This window comes from Ochotona princeps, chromosome 3 (genome assembly GCF_030435755.1).
Source record: "Ochotona princeps isolate mOchPri1 chromosome 3, mOchPri1.hap1, whole genome shotgun sequence".
Taxonomy (NCBI): Eukaryota; Metazoa; Chordata; class Mammalia; order Lagomorpha; family Ochotonidae; genus Ochotona; species Ochotona princeps.
Window position 1 is genome coordinate 36,335,172 of NC_080834.1, and position 15,893 is coordinate 36,351,064.

The 15,893-nt window shown below is 42.9% G+C and overlaps 1 pseudogene; it reads left to right on the forward strand.

Moving 5' to 3' along the window:
* The first annotated feature begins 15,473 nt into the window (after positions 1–15,473).
* Positions 15,474–15,556, forward strand: LOC118758970 (U6 spliceosomal RNA; annotated as a pseudogene).
* The last annotated feature ends 337 nt before the right edge of the window (positions 15,557–15,893 follow it).

Below are 15,893 nucleotides of genomic sequence, written 5' to 3' on the forward strand. Positions count from 1 at the left end.
AGGGAGACGGTCATCAGCTTCTTGGCTCTGCTCTTTTTGAATGGCGGAGGTCAGGCCTTGCTCCTTGTGCCATAGGAACAGGTAAAAGCGATTGCTCAAGGAGACTTAGGAAGTAACTGAGAGCTGAGATCCAGTGTTGGCGCTTATCATGTGGCTTTTTTAAGTTAAAAAAAGAAGAAAATATGGGTTTCTTTTTGTTGATTTCACTTATGTTTGAAAGTGTTAGTTTGAGTTTGGACATCCTGATGTCGCCTGTTCTTCATCCACTCTTATCTCCTGCTCATGCTATTCCCTGGTAGACACTATCTTGTACACTCCTCCCCACTCTTCATGTGGTCCCAGGGAAGCAGACTAGCCAAAAAGAATGAGTGATGTTTGGCCTTTGTCAACAAGGGGAATCTGTACCTTGTGATCACTTTAGGAAGTCATGTATCATGTCTGTCCAATAAGAAGCAAGGGATCAGGTTACGGAGCAGAAGCTGCCAAATGTTTTCTTCATTTGTAATAGAAAGTCCCTGGGCCTGAGTTGTGGGTAGGGCATTAAGCAGCTGTCTGTGATATCCACATCGGAATGAATCCTGGATCCTCTGCTTCAGATATAGCTCCTTGTTAACACATGTGTTAAAACATCAGAAGAAGACCCAAATACTCGGGCCCTGTCACCCATGACGGAGGGCTCCTGGCTGTGACTTAGGCCAGTCCCAGCAATAGTGGTCATTTGGGGAGTAATCTCTTTCCCTCTGCCTTTCTAAATTTTAATAAATTAGTCTTGAAGAAAGAGTTATTATTATTATTTTTGGCTGTTGATGTTTTTCTTGTTGCAGATACCATTTGGCACTGTGGCATTGTTTCATGGGAAACAATCTGAGGAGCCCACGCCAATGGTGGCAGAAAGAAAAGAAAGAACTGTGTCAGGCTGTCTACTTGGACCTACAGCTTCTGCATCTCAAGGTCCTTGTCACATGAGATGGTGAGTCCCCTGGAGGGGATGTGTATTCAGCATGTGTATACTGGTGTGCTTATATATGCGTGCTTGTTAGTGTCGACTACAGATGCAATTCCCTCTGGCACCATGGTCTGGATGGAGGAGAAGTTGGCAGCTACTTAGGCAATGATGCTTCAAGAAGTTTATGGGACATGGAATGGAAAGATAAGTTCATTTTGGTACAAACTATTTTGAAATGCATGCATCTGAAGGTTATTTAAAACATTCAAGAAAAAATGTATATAATGAATGCTCTGTGAGTTTACACGGTTTGTTTTCCCCAAAGTAAACTTATCCTTTGATCCCCTTGTCTATGGAGTTGTTTTAGCACCTTAATGTTTGAACATAGCAGATACTGACCAGAGGCTAGAGGAAGGAGTGATGGTTTAGAATAATGTTAAAGTTTCTGTGCACCACCTGGGCGTCTCATGGAAGAGGAGATTTGATGGAAAAGTTCTGGGCTGTGATCTCAAACTCTGCATTTTTAATCTGGTTTTCAGAAGATGCCAATATTGCCAGTCCATAGACCAATGTTTCTGGCATTAGAAACTTCAAGCTGCTATCTCGGCTTTCCTGTAACAAGATAACTTTTGGATCAGGCCAATGGCCTCATAACCAATAAATGCTTTGCACAAATGAACTTTGTGTGGAAAGTTGGAGATTGCTTTCTCTAAAATACAATGCTGTGAAAATGCTCTTCAAATTCATCACACAGACATCTCCAGATTCTCATTTTGATTTCGCGCCATCTTACATCTGTGAGAGAGCGAGTTTCCACCTCCAGAAAGGAAAAAAGATGTTTAAAATCTGACTTTCCCCCTTCTGCACCAGGGCATGTAATAGGAAATGGATAAGCAGACACCAGCAATTGACTGTAAATGTTTAGACAGCCATATGAAGCTGAGGATAACAGATGCTTCAACACCAAGAAATCGTGTTGTCACTTAAACTCAGAGGGCCACTCTCAGTTCTCAGGAGCAGTTCTTTCTCCTAGTAGTGGTGAAGGAGTGACAGAACCAGTCTACGTGAAACCTGTCTCTTCTCATAAAAACTTAAGACAGCCCCAGACTGTCAGGGGTGAAAACCACTGTTAAGCAGAGTCAAGCTGAGTGGTGAAATCCTAGTCTCAGGGGCACGATGTTTCAACTAAATTACAATCCTTCATTTATTCATTAGTTTATAGGAAAATAGTGAGAACCTATTATCTGCTTGAAACGGTACTGGCTATAAGAGAGTTAGACATAAAACGGTAAGATTTCTATTCTCAAGGAAACATATACAAGCCAAGAGTAACCAGGCTGATGTGAGTTCCAAGTTGTAGCGGATGAGCAGCTGTGGCTGCTAGGGGGCAGCAGAAAGTATTCACAGCGAAGAAGGGGGACGTGTGTGGGGAAGACCTGTGTGGGGAAAGGATTGGAGTCATTGTAGGATGACTGAAAATAGCGTGCAAGGGCATTTAAATGGCTATGAATCTGTGTCTGGGCAATAGGAAGAAGAGCACAAGGAAAGGAGAAATGTACACAATTGTAATTGTCATATAATTTCTATGGTTTCTGTAACTTGGAGTCCTGACAGAAAGTCCTGACGGGAGATCTTTAAACTGCATTCAGAACCAGAAGGTAGCATGCGAGTTGCTTCTTTCCAGCCTTCTGTTTTTTGAGTTAGCATATAATATGTACACATAACGAGGAGGAACAGTACAATGTTTCACCATATGTACATAGATTAAACCAACTGCATGGGAAACCAGCCTTTCCTTCCCTGTATCTTTTCCTTGTGTTTGGAAACTACTGGCTCCTTTAGCGATTTTTTTCTTACAGAATATAAGATATCCTAATGAGCTATAATCCCCCAAAACGTATAGAGTATAGAGGCAAAAAAGACAGGTGAAATCATATCAAACCAAGGAGCTTTTACATAGTAACGGGAACAATTGACAGAGTGACGAGGCGTCTGAAAGAATGGAAGAAAATGTTGGCAAAGTATTCAGCCTACGCTAACAAATTTCCAAGATACAGAAGAAACTTCAATTTAGCGGCAAAATAGCAACAACTTCTATGTAATTCATTGTGTATGGTCTTCATCTGAACTGAGGTCTTTTTGCTTTTTACTCATTAAACTTCTTGTTTTTCCACTGTAATGTAAACTTAAAATATATTATCTGAAAAACTAAGTGAAAGAGAGAAAGGAGAGAAAAAGAGGCAGGAGATACCATCATATTATTTGAATTACATCGATAAAGTATATTGGATCTGTCAATGAGAATTAAAAATTAAAAAAAAAAAATAAAATAAAAAGACAACACCCTCCCCCCAAATACAAAGCAAAGCAAAAAATACTTCCACCAATACAGTTAGAAAATTGGCAATAGGGCCCGGCGCTGTGTGATAGCATAGTGGTTAAAGTCCTTGCCTTGCACGTGCCGGGATCCCATATGGGCACTGGTTCTAATCCCGGGAGCCCCGCTTCCCATCCAGCTCCCTGCTCGTGACCTGGAAAAGCAGTTGAGGATGGCCCAAAGCCTTGGGGCCCTGCACCCGTGTGGGAGATCCGGAGGAACTCCTGGCTCCTAGCTTTGGAACGGCGCAGCACCGGCTGTTGCGCTCACTTGAGGAGTGAACCATCGGACAGAAGATCTTCCTCTCTGTCTCTCCTCCTCTCTGTATATCTGACTTTGCAATAGAAATAAATCTTTAAAAAAAAAAAAGAGAAAATTGGCAATAGATCTATATAGATGTTTCTCAGGGGAGAAATATAAATGTGTTCCCCCACCCCTGCCAAAAAATGTGTTCACAGCCAGCAGCCATCAGGGTAATGCAAGGAATCCCCTCCCTGCAGTCAGGATGGCTATCATCAGAAAAACAAAACACAATAACAGGTGTTGGTGAGAATGTGAACACTTAGATCCTATTGGTAAGGACGCAAATCAGTACAGCCACTATGAAGGACAGAATGAGAGTTCCTAACAACAACGAAAATGAATAGCAGATCTACCATGGACCCAGGATCCCGTCTGTCTGTAGGAAATGAAATCAGCATATGAAAGAGACTCCTGTACTCTCCTGTTTACTACAACACCACACTAAGATACGGAGTCAATCTGGTTATCCATTGATATACAGAGAATGGGATTTTTCCTGCTGGTATGGTCTAACCAAGGACCACACATTCTTTTGAAACAGACAGAAATTGGAAACTCCAGGATGGATCAATAAAAGGAGTACGGAGGAGACCTGTGGGTTTCTGTGGCACACCTGCCTCATTTAAAGACATTGAATGAAGAAAGATCAAACTGTTCTGTTTTGGTTTCTCACAACACATCTGCAGCAGGATTTGGTATGTATAGCCTGCTTATGTTTTGCGTTTCTCTGTTGACTTAATGTTTTAAGATTTTTTTTTCCTGAAATTAAACAATTGATTTGTGAATGTTTTGAGGCCACTGTCATTAAGGGGGTTTCAGTCAGAACTGGAAGGTTTATCTTGAACTCTGTGATCAATATGGAGTCTATAGATAAAAGTCTGGGGATAGGAAATCTTAAAACAATGTTGCAAACAGTGGGAGATTGTACATGGTGTGATGATTGTGACTGCCTCTCTAGGATTTTTTTTTGTGAAGTATTTATTTTATCTATTTAAAAGGCAGTGGGAGAGAGTAAGTAAGGGAAGAGGAGGAAGGGAAGGAGGAAGGGAGGGAGGGAGAGAGAGAGACAGAGAGAGAGAGACAGACTGAGAGAGAGAGAGAGAGAGAGAGAGACTCAACGCAGTGATTGGCTACCCACAACAGTCATGGTTGGTCATGGTTAGCATGGCTGGGCTAGATCAGCGCCAGGAACCCAGAACTCCATTTGGGTAACCCATTTGAATGAATGACAGGGACCCAAGAACCTGGACTATCAGTTTCTGTCTCCTAGGATCACATTAGTAGGAACCCGGATCAGAGGCAGAGTAGCCAGAATGCAAATCAGGCACTCAGGTCGAATGTAGGTGCCCCAAGTGGTGGCTTAAACCTATGCAATAATGAGCCCTCCTTTCTTTAGGATTTATTCTTTTCTTTTTTTTTTTTAATTTATTTTTTTAAAATGTTTTTTTTTAAAGATTTATTTATTTTTTATTACAAAGTCAGATATACAGAGAGGAAGAGACAGAGAGGAAGATCTTCGGTCAGATGATTCACTCCCCAAGTGAGCCACAGCAGGCCGATGGGCGCCGATCCGATACCGGGAACCAGGAACCTCTTCCAGGTCTCCCACGCGGGTGCAGGGTCCCAAAGCATTGGGCTGTCCTCGACTGCTTTCCCAGGCCACAAGCAGGGAGCTGGATGGGAAGTGGAGCTGCCAGGATTAGAACCGGCGCCCATATGGGATCCCGTGGCTTTCAAGGCGAGGACTTTTAGCTGCTAGGCCACGCTGCTGGGCCTTTTTTTAAAATTTAAATTTATTTATTTTATGATACAGTTGCAGGGGCTCTGGAATTTCCCGCCTTCTACTTCCCCCCTACCCCTGCCACTGATTTCCCCTATATTACAATAGTATAGTCCTTCAAAAGCATTTTGCTATTTAAATATATCTTGACATGGTAGATATAGACAATGGCAGGAAGTCCAGAATCCTATTTTCAAGATATGTTTAACATTTGCAGTGGGAGTTCATCCTTGATTTGGATGATGAGATGCACGCTGCATTATATGTTCACATTTCAATAACATAGTCTCTGTTATACAATTCCTCTAGATGACTGTATGTACATGCAAGTTTACCTATAGATCTGTTGATCTTGTATTTTGCATGAAGGTTGTTTTACTTCTTTTAAAAGAAATCTAATGACCAACCTTGAAAAATAGGAGTCATTGGATAATATCATACGATGTTTTGATCCCTGAGTACTGCACCATTTCCCCAGGTGACATACAGGGTATTGTGTTGCTGGGTATCGGACTGCCCCAGTGCTGACAGAACGAGACCAAAGTGACAAAGGATTTATGCTGGTTTGAACTCCTTTAGCATACTTGAACAGTGCTGGAAAGACAGAGAATTCATAAGGGAAACCTAGGAGTGGACTTGCTGGGAAAGGGGTCTCTGAATGACGGGAAATCCACAACTCCAGTTTGGTGTATCTTCTTTCCTGATTTGGTATCTAATGATGTAGACCATCAAGATACATGCTTGGGACCTAAGGAGTTGTGAAATATATTGGGAAAAGGCACTTTTCTTACAAATTTTGTGCATTTGCCATGTCCAAACTTCTATGAAATCTTAGATCCTAGGATTTTTAACAAGTCTCCTAGGTGTCTATGAGTTCACAGAAAAATGGAATGAAAGAGTCAATTTATTTTAGTGCCAAGAAGTAGGATCCATGCGGCATTGTCAGAATTTTCCATGAGGTTTCCATTAGGCCTCTTTACTATGCAGATTGCTCTCTGTGTTCTCTGGAGTTAGCCCAGGAATTCTCAGGGTTATCAGCCAGCAAAGAGTCCTCATCTCAATCCAGAGCAGAACTTCCAAATTTATATAAACAAAGGCTATCAGCTTAATTTCAATGTCAATTTTTGAAAAAATAAAAATATGCTGCAAAAATTGCTTAGACCCTGTTAGATACCGAGTCTTGCATTCCTTCACATCCCAACCACTCCATTCTTCTATTGCACACAGCTCTCTTCTGGGAGAACAACTCTGAGATTGTGCCTGAAGTCACTTTTCTTTGTTTCTCTTAATGCAGGGATTAGCTGTCAAGAGGTTCTCTGAGTTGTAATTACCTATTGTAAAACAAAGGGCTGTCCATTGTTCGCACTCACAGAATAAACTCCTGCTGCAGAACAGCTTTTTGGAATAGGGAGCTGACCTGACTTGCAGAAAGTGGAGGATTTGGCCACAGGACGATTTCATGACCTTTCCTTAGACAGCCAGAGCAGCTAGCAGTTTGGCTTTTGAATCGTACTGAAGAATGGTGTCAGAAGCTACTGTTCTGGGGCTTGTGGCATTAACAATTTTGTACAATTTCCAGAATCTTGATAATTTTCCCTCGCTTTCATTTTGGTAATCTCTGCCTGCTTTCCCATAGTGACCGGCAATGAAATTCTTAACTGGAAGAAGAAATCTCTGGCTCAGGAAATAGGACAATGTGAGTGACCTTGGTCTCTATAACTTTACAACCCTTAAAGGTGGGTTAACATATTATATACATTGTTCTACAGGCGTAGCTGAGGAAAGAAAGAGAATGAAATTTCAGGTGTCAAAAACTAAACCAGAACTGAAAAACAGAGGAGATAGTGCAGGCTTGGATGTGGCTGACTGGGGCAGGACTGCTTGTCTGTGCTAGGGTTTGCATTTGGTCATCTGTGAGGAGAAAGGGGATGAGGCGTGGTAGGAGGGATGTCTTGGAGCCTGCACATTTACCCTGTGCTGAAACCTTTGCAGAGTGGCGTTCCCCTGAGGAGCAGGAGCTAATTCACCAGGATAGGGAGAAGCAGCTGCCTTTTCCCTCCTCTTGCTAAGTGCGATGGTGAGCACTCAGACTTGAGGCATCAATGTCCCATGGCTTTCGGGTTTGATTTGCAGCTTGAGATTCTCAAGAAAAGAAACCAGATGCAAATCACCAGTGGTATCCACGAAGCTGTTCAAAGAAATGTGAGTTACAAAGGATGTGTCACAGGAAAAAGTCTACTGCTTGCCAGCCAAAATCCCTAAATAATGATATTATTGAAATCAGTGAGGCAAGGAATATCAAAATGCAAAATCAGCCTTGGGTTCCAAACTATGAGAATCTGAACCAATCTATCCACAATGTGTATGTAAAAAGAAAATAAATTGTGCTTAAACTGATTAAGAGAAGGAACTGAAACTGAATGATTGAGACTGGGCCTGATGGCGCAGAAATACACTGTGATAAGGAGATTGAAAAACTCCAGCAATGGAGCCGGGGCTGTGGCAAAGCAGGTCAAGGTGGTGCTTGAGACACTGATATCCTGTATGGTCACTGGTTTGGGTTTTGGTTGTTCCACTTCTGATCCAGTTTCCTGTTAATGCACCTGACAGAGTGGCAGGAGATGGATTTGGGGGTCCCTGAATCCATATAGGAGACCTGGATGAAACTTCGGGCTCCAGGCTTAGGTTTGGCCTCATTCTGGCCATTGCGAGCATTTAAGGAGTGAAGCAGAGGATGGAATATCCCTCTCTCTCTCTCTCTCTAACTCTGCCTTTCAAATAAACAAATGAGTCTTTTAAAAAATCAAATAGAACTGTTAGTGCTAAAAATTATGTAAACATCATGAAAAAAAGATTCAACATACTTTAGAAGTTTTTCCAACTAAAAAAATTAGTCATTTTTGGGGGGATTGTGTTAATTTACAGATTAAATCATGGCAAAAGTAAGCAAGAAGAATAGTCACAAAATGTCTGAAAAACAAATAGTAAAATGAACGTACACACTGCTGGATAGATACCAAAACACAAAAAATATAATGGGTTTTTTTGCATTTGAATAGGAAGTCTAGAAATGGACATAAGTACATAGAATTTAATAAATGCTACAGATGAAACTTCTGAAAGGGGAAATAGATTACTTGGAAAGTAGTATTGTATAACATTGGCATTTTGAAGCAAATAACTATGTTTTTAAGTCCATAATACACACTTTATCCAAGAACAAATTCTAGATGAGTCTGAAACAAAGTAGCGGAACATAGCCCTGGTTACTAGTAGTACAACAAAGAGAACAAAAAATATAGTTATAAATGAAAATAGAAATTTGTTTCTCTTTCAAAACAGATCTTGGAGTTAGTGGTTTGCAGTGGTAATTCTGTTTGAGTCTGGGATGTTTTTTATGGGAATAGTTTTAATTTCTAACTAAATTTCCATATGCTTTATTTTTGTATTCATACAGCTATTTGCTTATTGATTCAGTTTTGGGAGTTTGTGTTTGTTTAGGAACCTTTTCATTTCATCTGCATCTTTTCATTAGTAAGTATTTAGCTGACATTAGGGTCTTAACGACACATATGTTTGTAGAGGCTTGCTAATGCACAGAAGTACAACATGAGGAAAATACTTTAGAATAGAGAAGAATAAAAAGGAACTCACGAGGGAGTCAGTTCAGTAGCATAGCACGCTAATCTCCTGCCTGCGGCTCCAGCATCCCATATGGGCAATGGTTTGTGTCCTGGATGCTCCATTTCTGATCCAATTCCCTGATAGTGGGTGTGAAGGCAGTAGAGGATGGCTTAAATCTTTGGGCACCTGCATCTACATGGGAGACCCATGAGGAACTCCTGGATTCTGGCTGCAGATCAGTCCAGCCCTGACCTTTATGGCCATTTGGGTTATGGACCAGAGGGTTATTTCTTTCTCAGTCTCTCCTAACTGTAATTCTATCTTTTGAATAAAAAAATAAATCTTAAAAAATAACTCACCAAAATTAATTTTTCCAAGTGGGATGGGGTTAAGAACACAGGTGTCTTTCGTAACATGTTGGGATGAACGTGGGGCTCACGTTCAGCTGCCATGCTCTGCTTCAGATTTCCATAACCAGCATGGATTGGAGCTGAGTTCTCATTTCTATTGTGTGGTGCCAAATCTGTTCTAGTTTCACATATTTTAAATGTAACACATGAGTAAATAGTGGGGGTAAATATAAGATGACTAGAACCATTGGAGTGTTTTTAGAATTCTTAATTTTAAAATACACTGACATGGAGCACTATCAGTTCCCTATTTGATAAAATGAAATATTGCAGAGTTTGACTATTGATGATTGCAAGTGAGCAAAGTGATAGAAATTGGGGCAGTAAGAAAAATTTTGAAAATGCTACCTTACAGAGAGGAATAATAAGCCTCAGGCAAATTGACTAGGAATCTGAATCTCCTACAACTTGAAAGGAATAAATTCTATCGAGTAGACGTAGTGAGATTGCAGAGTTCTTTCGTGTTTGGTGTGTCAAATAAGGTTGCTATTATATTAGACACTTAGGATTACAGAATGTAAAAATTGAAGAGGACATTTGAGGGCATACAAGTCCCCCATCTTAGATGAATGTATTGGGTTATGTTAATAACATCACCTTCCATACTTTGCCATATCATAGGAAGCAACAAGTTTCTAATTGTCACCTGAGGTTAAATGTTTTTAAACATTCCTTAGGCATTTTCAAGGAAAACATTATCTCTCTTGTGACTGTTAATATTATATCTCAGGCTCTATTTAGGTTTAAGGTGTTGATTATCTTACTAGCATGAATTTCAGGATACCAAGAAAATATTCCTAAAGTGCATTGTGATTAGTCCACTTTCTAGTACAGCATTATTTACCTCACATATTTTCTTTTTTTAAAGATTTATTTATTTTTATTGAAAAGCCAGATATACAGAGAGGAGGAGAGACAGAGAGGAAGATCTTCCATCCGATGGTTCATTCCCCAAGCGGCCGCAATGGCTGGAGCTGAGCCAATCTAAAGCTAGGAGCCAGGAGCTCTTCCAGGTCTCCCACACCGGTGCAGGGCCCCAAGGCTTTGGGCCATCCTCAACTGCTTTCCCGGGTCACGAGCAGGGAGCTGGATGGGAAGTGAGGCCTCTGGGATTAGAATTGGCGCCCATATGGGATCCCGGCACATGCAAGGCAAGGACTTTAACCACTATGCTATCACGCAGCGCCGGGCCCTTACCTCGTATCTTAAAAAATAGAACTACCACATATCACTGAATTTTCTTGAGAATCGAAGCATACTTCTTTGTACATTATATATATATATATATATAAAAATATATTTTATATATATGTATATATATGTATATATATATATAAAATATATTTTAACCTTTTTGAGCAGTGCCTTTCTGAAATCCACTGTACTTCTAAGACTCATTGAACAGAATATATATGACACAGTTTTATCAGTTTTCCTTTTTGTTTTAATTTTAAAATATCATTTACATAATTGAGAAGGATTCACACCCATGTGGGCCTCTGAGTAGGGTAGGAAAGATCAAGTATGGAGGAAGGTGGAAGAGACATTTTTTTTCTTTTCTATCTGAAGGGGAGGAGGGGGAGGGACCCATTCCTTACTCCCAAGCCATATCAGCACTTAGGGATAGGGGGCAGTGATTTGATGATACCTAGAGACCTTCATATGGGGAAGAGGATTCTGGAGGTGTTACTGGAGTGGTTTTAACAGTTTTATGAGAAACTGTTGGTTTTGTTGCTCCAGGGTTGATAAAATCTTTCCAACTTCTATTGGTTGACAAAGTCCATCTTAGCATTGTGTTGCAAAGCTTGGCCAGGAGTTATCCAACTTGTTTTGCTTTCCAACCTCTAATGAGGTTTTTCCCTGTCCCTGTGGCCCAAGTCCAGTGGTCTAATTGGTGTGTCCCCCAAGAAACCTTGCCTGGGGTGACCTCAGACTTGACTCCTGTGTGTTCTAGCCAATATAGAGTCAGAGTTAGCCTGTCAGCTGCACGAGCCAGTGCACAGGTTGGGGACGCAGCTGCCTGGTCAGTTCCACACCAGCTCCATATCTCATGCCAACCAATGGGTGCTGCAGCCAACCCAGCCAGCCAGCTGCAAACCCAGTCCTCACACATACCAGAGGGTGTTATAGCCTAGTCTGAGTGACCCCCAGTAACCTCTACCAGGCCCAATCCCCAGCCCTGATTTTTGCTTGTGTCAGCCTCTGCTGCGGCTAGTCCAGCCCAGCCCACATCTCTTCCAGCATTTGTGGATGCTGTGGCCCAACTCATCCTAACCCACCCTTACCCCTAGTCCCCCTGCATGCTGACATCCACACTTGCTGCAGCTTAGCTCATCCTCACATGTCCCAGACCTGGATATCAAGTATGCCATCAGGTACCACAGCCTTGTCCAGCCTGGCCCACCCCCAGCCCTGGTTCTTGTGCTCACCAGTGGTAGGTACAGCCTAGCAGGGGAATGCCCTCCTGACAGACATGCTCCCAGCTCTGGGACCTTGTGGCTGCCAGGGGGTACTTCAGTCCAGCCTGATGTGATTAATACTCATTTTCCGAATTTGCCTAACCTGGCTAACCCACACCCACTTTGGCTCTCTTTTATGCCAGTAGGTCCGGCATCCTAACCTAGCTTCACCTGCTTCCAGACACAGCCAAATGCTGGCTGATGGATAATACAGCCCTGTCTGGGCTGATCTTCCCCCACTCCCAGCTCTCATGCTTACTTGGAAGCAGCAGCCTAACTGGTGAGTCCCAGAGGTTTCCCTACTAGGCTCGCTCCCAGTCCTGATCTTGCATGTGCCAGCGGGTGTTGCAGCTTAGTCTGAGATGGCCTGCCCCCAGTCTTACCATTTGCCAGCAGATGCTATGGTCTGGCTCAGCCTAGTCTGCACCCAGTCCAGCTCTCACCAGTGGGTACAGAAGGATAGTCCAGCCAGGCCTACTCCCAGCCCCAGCTCTCATGTGAATTGGCAGGTGTTGTGGTCTAACCTGGCCTGGCCTGGCCTGCCCTGCACCCCATCCTGTCTATCACTCATGCCAATGTGTGCTGTGGACTGACCCTGCCTGGCACACATATGCCAAAGGGTGCTGCAGCCCAGCTTGCTCTGGCCTGCTCCCAGCCCTGGCTCTTTCGCTTACCAGTGGGAGCGGCAGCTTATCAGTAGAATTCTCCCAATCTCCCTACCACATCTACTCCCACCAACAGATCTCAGATGTGCTGGCAGGTGCTGATACCCAGACTAACATGGACAGCCCCCAGTTATGACACTCACTGGTGGGGCCTGTGGCTTAACCCAACTGGTCCACACTCACTCTGACTTTCAGTGATGAGACGCTAGCCTAGCCCAGCCCAGTCTACCCCCAGTTGTTTTTTATGTGAACACCAGTGGGTGTTGTGGCTTGGCCCTGCCTGTCCTATGTCCATTGTGACTCTTGAGAGCATTAGTGCGTACTGGAGATTTGTCCAGTCTGGCCCACTCTTAGACCCAACCCATATGCATGCTGGGGGTGCTGCAGCCTTGCCCAGTTTGGTCCACCCACAGCCCCAGCTCTGGCACTTGCCAGCAGGAGCTGTAGTTTAGCAAAGGAGTCCCCAGAGTTTCCGCACCCATCGCCAGTACCAAATTGTGTGCATGCTGGCAGGAGCTTCCACTCAGCTTGGCATGGCCCATCCACAGTCTTAACTCTCATTGTTGGGTGTTGCAGCCTAGCCTAGCCAGGGGTGGTCCACACCCTGTCCTGCCTCTCACGCATGCCGGGTATTGCCTGGCTTTTCCCCTATCTCAGCCTACTCAAATGGTGATTAGTACTGCTGTATTGCTTGTCCTGGCCTTTGCATATGCCAGTGGGTGCTGCAGTCTGGCCCTACCTGGCCACCTTCCAACCCCATCTCCTGTGTCAGGTGGGTTCTTAGGCAGTAACTTCTGTGGTCTGTCACCAACCCCACCACTCTGCATAAACAGGCTGGTTCTTCAGCCCCACAAAATCAAGCCCACAATTCTCCTGTAGAATCTGCCCCCAGATTTGTTTCGTGTTTTGGTGGTGTGGCAGCCCAGCCTGACACGGCTCCAACGTTCATGGGCATGTACTGCAGCCTAGCCCAGCTAGGCATGCCCCCAAACCCCATCTATTGCATGTGGCTGCATGTGGCAAGTGATGTTATTTAGCCTGGTCAAGGTCTCCCATGTGAGCAGGTGCTTTGACCCGACCCAGCCATGCCCTGTGGTTCTCTCTTCTAAACCACTCTGTCTCAACTCTCTTACCTGCGAATGCAGTGAGTGGTTTGTGGAAGACCCCAGAAGTCATTTCTCCCCACTCAAACATGCCCCCAGCCGCAACCACTTAGTGTGTCCCCAGATCCCCTTCCCTGGGCAATCTGCAGTTCCCCTGGCTGTGGGGGTGGGGTGGTATATCCCGGCCCAGTGTTTCCTGCATTTTCTACTTATATTAAAAAAAGAATAAGCAACTATGCTGGTATACTGATATAATTAACACAAATTTGGCATTAACCAGGCACAGAATGCCAGCAGCCGCTTTTCTCCCATGTGCTAGGTTGTGTTGCCTAGGTACAACACAACCCAAGCAGTTACCTACAGCTGGGGAGTTTTATCATTTTTCAAGATGCTTTTATGACTGATTTACAAACTTCTTTTTTTCACACAGTTTAACAGCTATAAAATATTCAATTGTGTGAGTACTCTAATTTAATTATTGTTATTCCCTTGTTCAATGATAAGGCTATTTCACCTTTTTTTCTTTTGATGAATTCTGCCATGACAAGCACTTATACAGGTTATTATTAACTACATCAATTATTTGGTGTTATATAAAATCCAGTGCCTTTAGGGCTCCTGGAGAATATTGGGTTAGTTGGCGTTACACTAAAAGGTTCAATGAATTATGGTTTTGATTCTCATAGTCTCTCTTTAAAATTCTTTCTCTTTTCCCTTGATGTCAATTTGTCAGTTACTCTAAGTGTGTTTTCTTCATCAGATTTCACCTCTTCAATCCCATTATTTTAATGCTTCTAGATGCAAAACCACATATCTTACATGGGAAGAATAAGCAGATATTTTCTAAGTATCTTAAAGAAAAAAATCTATATTTTATTAGATAGAATCACTAGTCTTGTTCATCAGGTGTTTAGTTTTAAAGTAATCTTCAGATTTCCAAGTTGAGGTTCTTGTTACTTCACTATATTTAAAAGTAAATCAGTAAATAATAAGAAAGTGAGAGATTATTCTCACTTTGTGAATGAGAGAAAACAAGCGGGAGGCATTGTAATATCTGGGGTTGAGAAAATGAAATGAACTGGTTAGCTCTCTGGCACAGCTCACTCCCTAGATGCATGTAACCTACCATGTGGCTTAGTGTGTTGTTGAGTAGACATTTCATCTAGGGCTTCATGACATGTGTTTCATGACACATGGGGCTACTGCTTGGCATATTTGTAATGTGATCAATTATCAACCATGACTGCTCATGCTAACTTCTGAATATCAACACTTAGCAGCTGGCTTCCACTTACTGGTGGATTATTCTAGCAGTTCCCAAGGGAAAATACCAAAATGTACAAACTATTATAGCATGCCTTTGTACTGGCTTATAAAACCTCCAGGGTGGCATTTTTGAAGTAGATTTGGCAGAATGCAGCGCTTGGAATTGCCAAATGCAAATTTGGAGAGAGGATGCCAGGAGGCTCTCAGACGGCTCAGCTTCCGGAGAAGCAGAATTCGCCTTTGAACGGAGAATGGAAGGCAGGAGCGGATGGCTGAGAACCCACATCTGGCTCTTAGTTTCAGCAGGCTCCTGTGGACCAATTACTTCCTCATGTAACTAGAAGATCTCCTCAAGTTCAGCAGGTGGGAATAAGAGAAACGTTTTATGATGTGAGAAGCAGATTTGGAATTATTTTGCTGCTGGACAATACATGTATTCTCTCCTTTTTTCTTACACACACACACACACACACACACACCCTCTCAACTAGAAGTTTATGAGTTTTGAAGAGTTATTTCATTTTCAAGATTTATTTATTTGTGCTTACTTCAGCAACACATATACTAAAATTGGAACCATACAAAGAACATTAATATGGTCCTTGTGCAAGGATGACACACTTGGACTGCTTCTGTGAGCAACACACTGGTCTGCACTCCAGCACCCACTGGTATTTGTGAGAGCTAGGGTAGGTTTAGAACAGGCTGGGCTAGGTCTTCACTCCCGTTGAACCACATGAAATTTGTGTCTGGGTTTGGGCTCAGACCAGGTATTGATGGGCTGTAACACCCAATAGCAAGAGCCAGAACAGGTCTGGGCTGGTTGAGGCCACTGTTCCTGCTAGGACAGGAGGTGGACACAGACCCAATAGAGGGGCTTGGGAAACTCCTTTGTCAGGATGCATTCCCTGTAGGTGGGTGCAAGAATCAAGGCAGGCCAGACCACGCCAGATTTCAGTA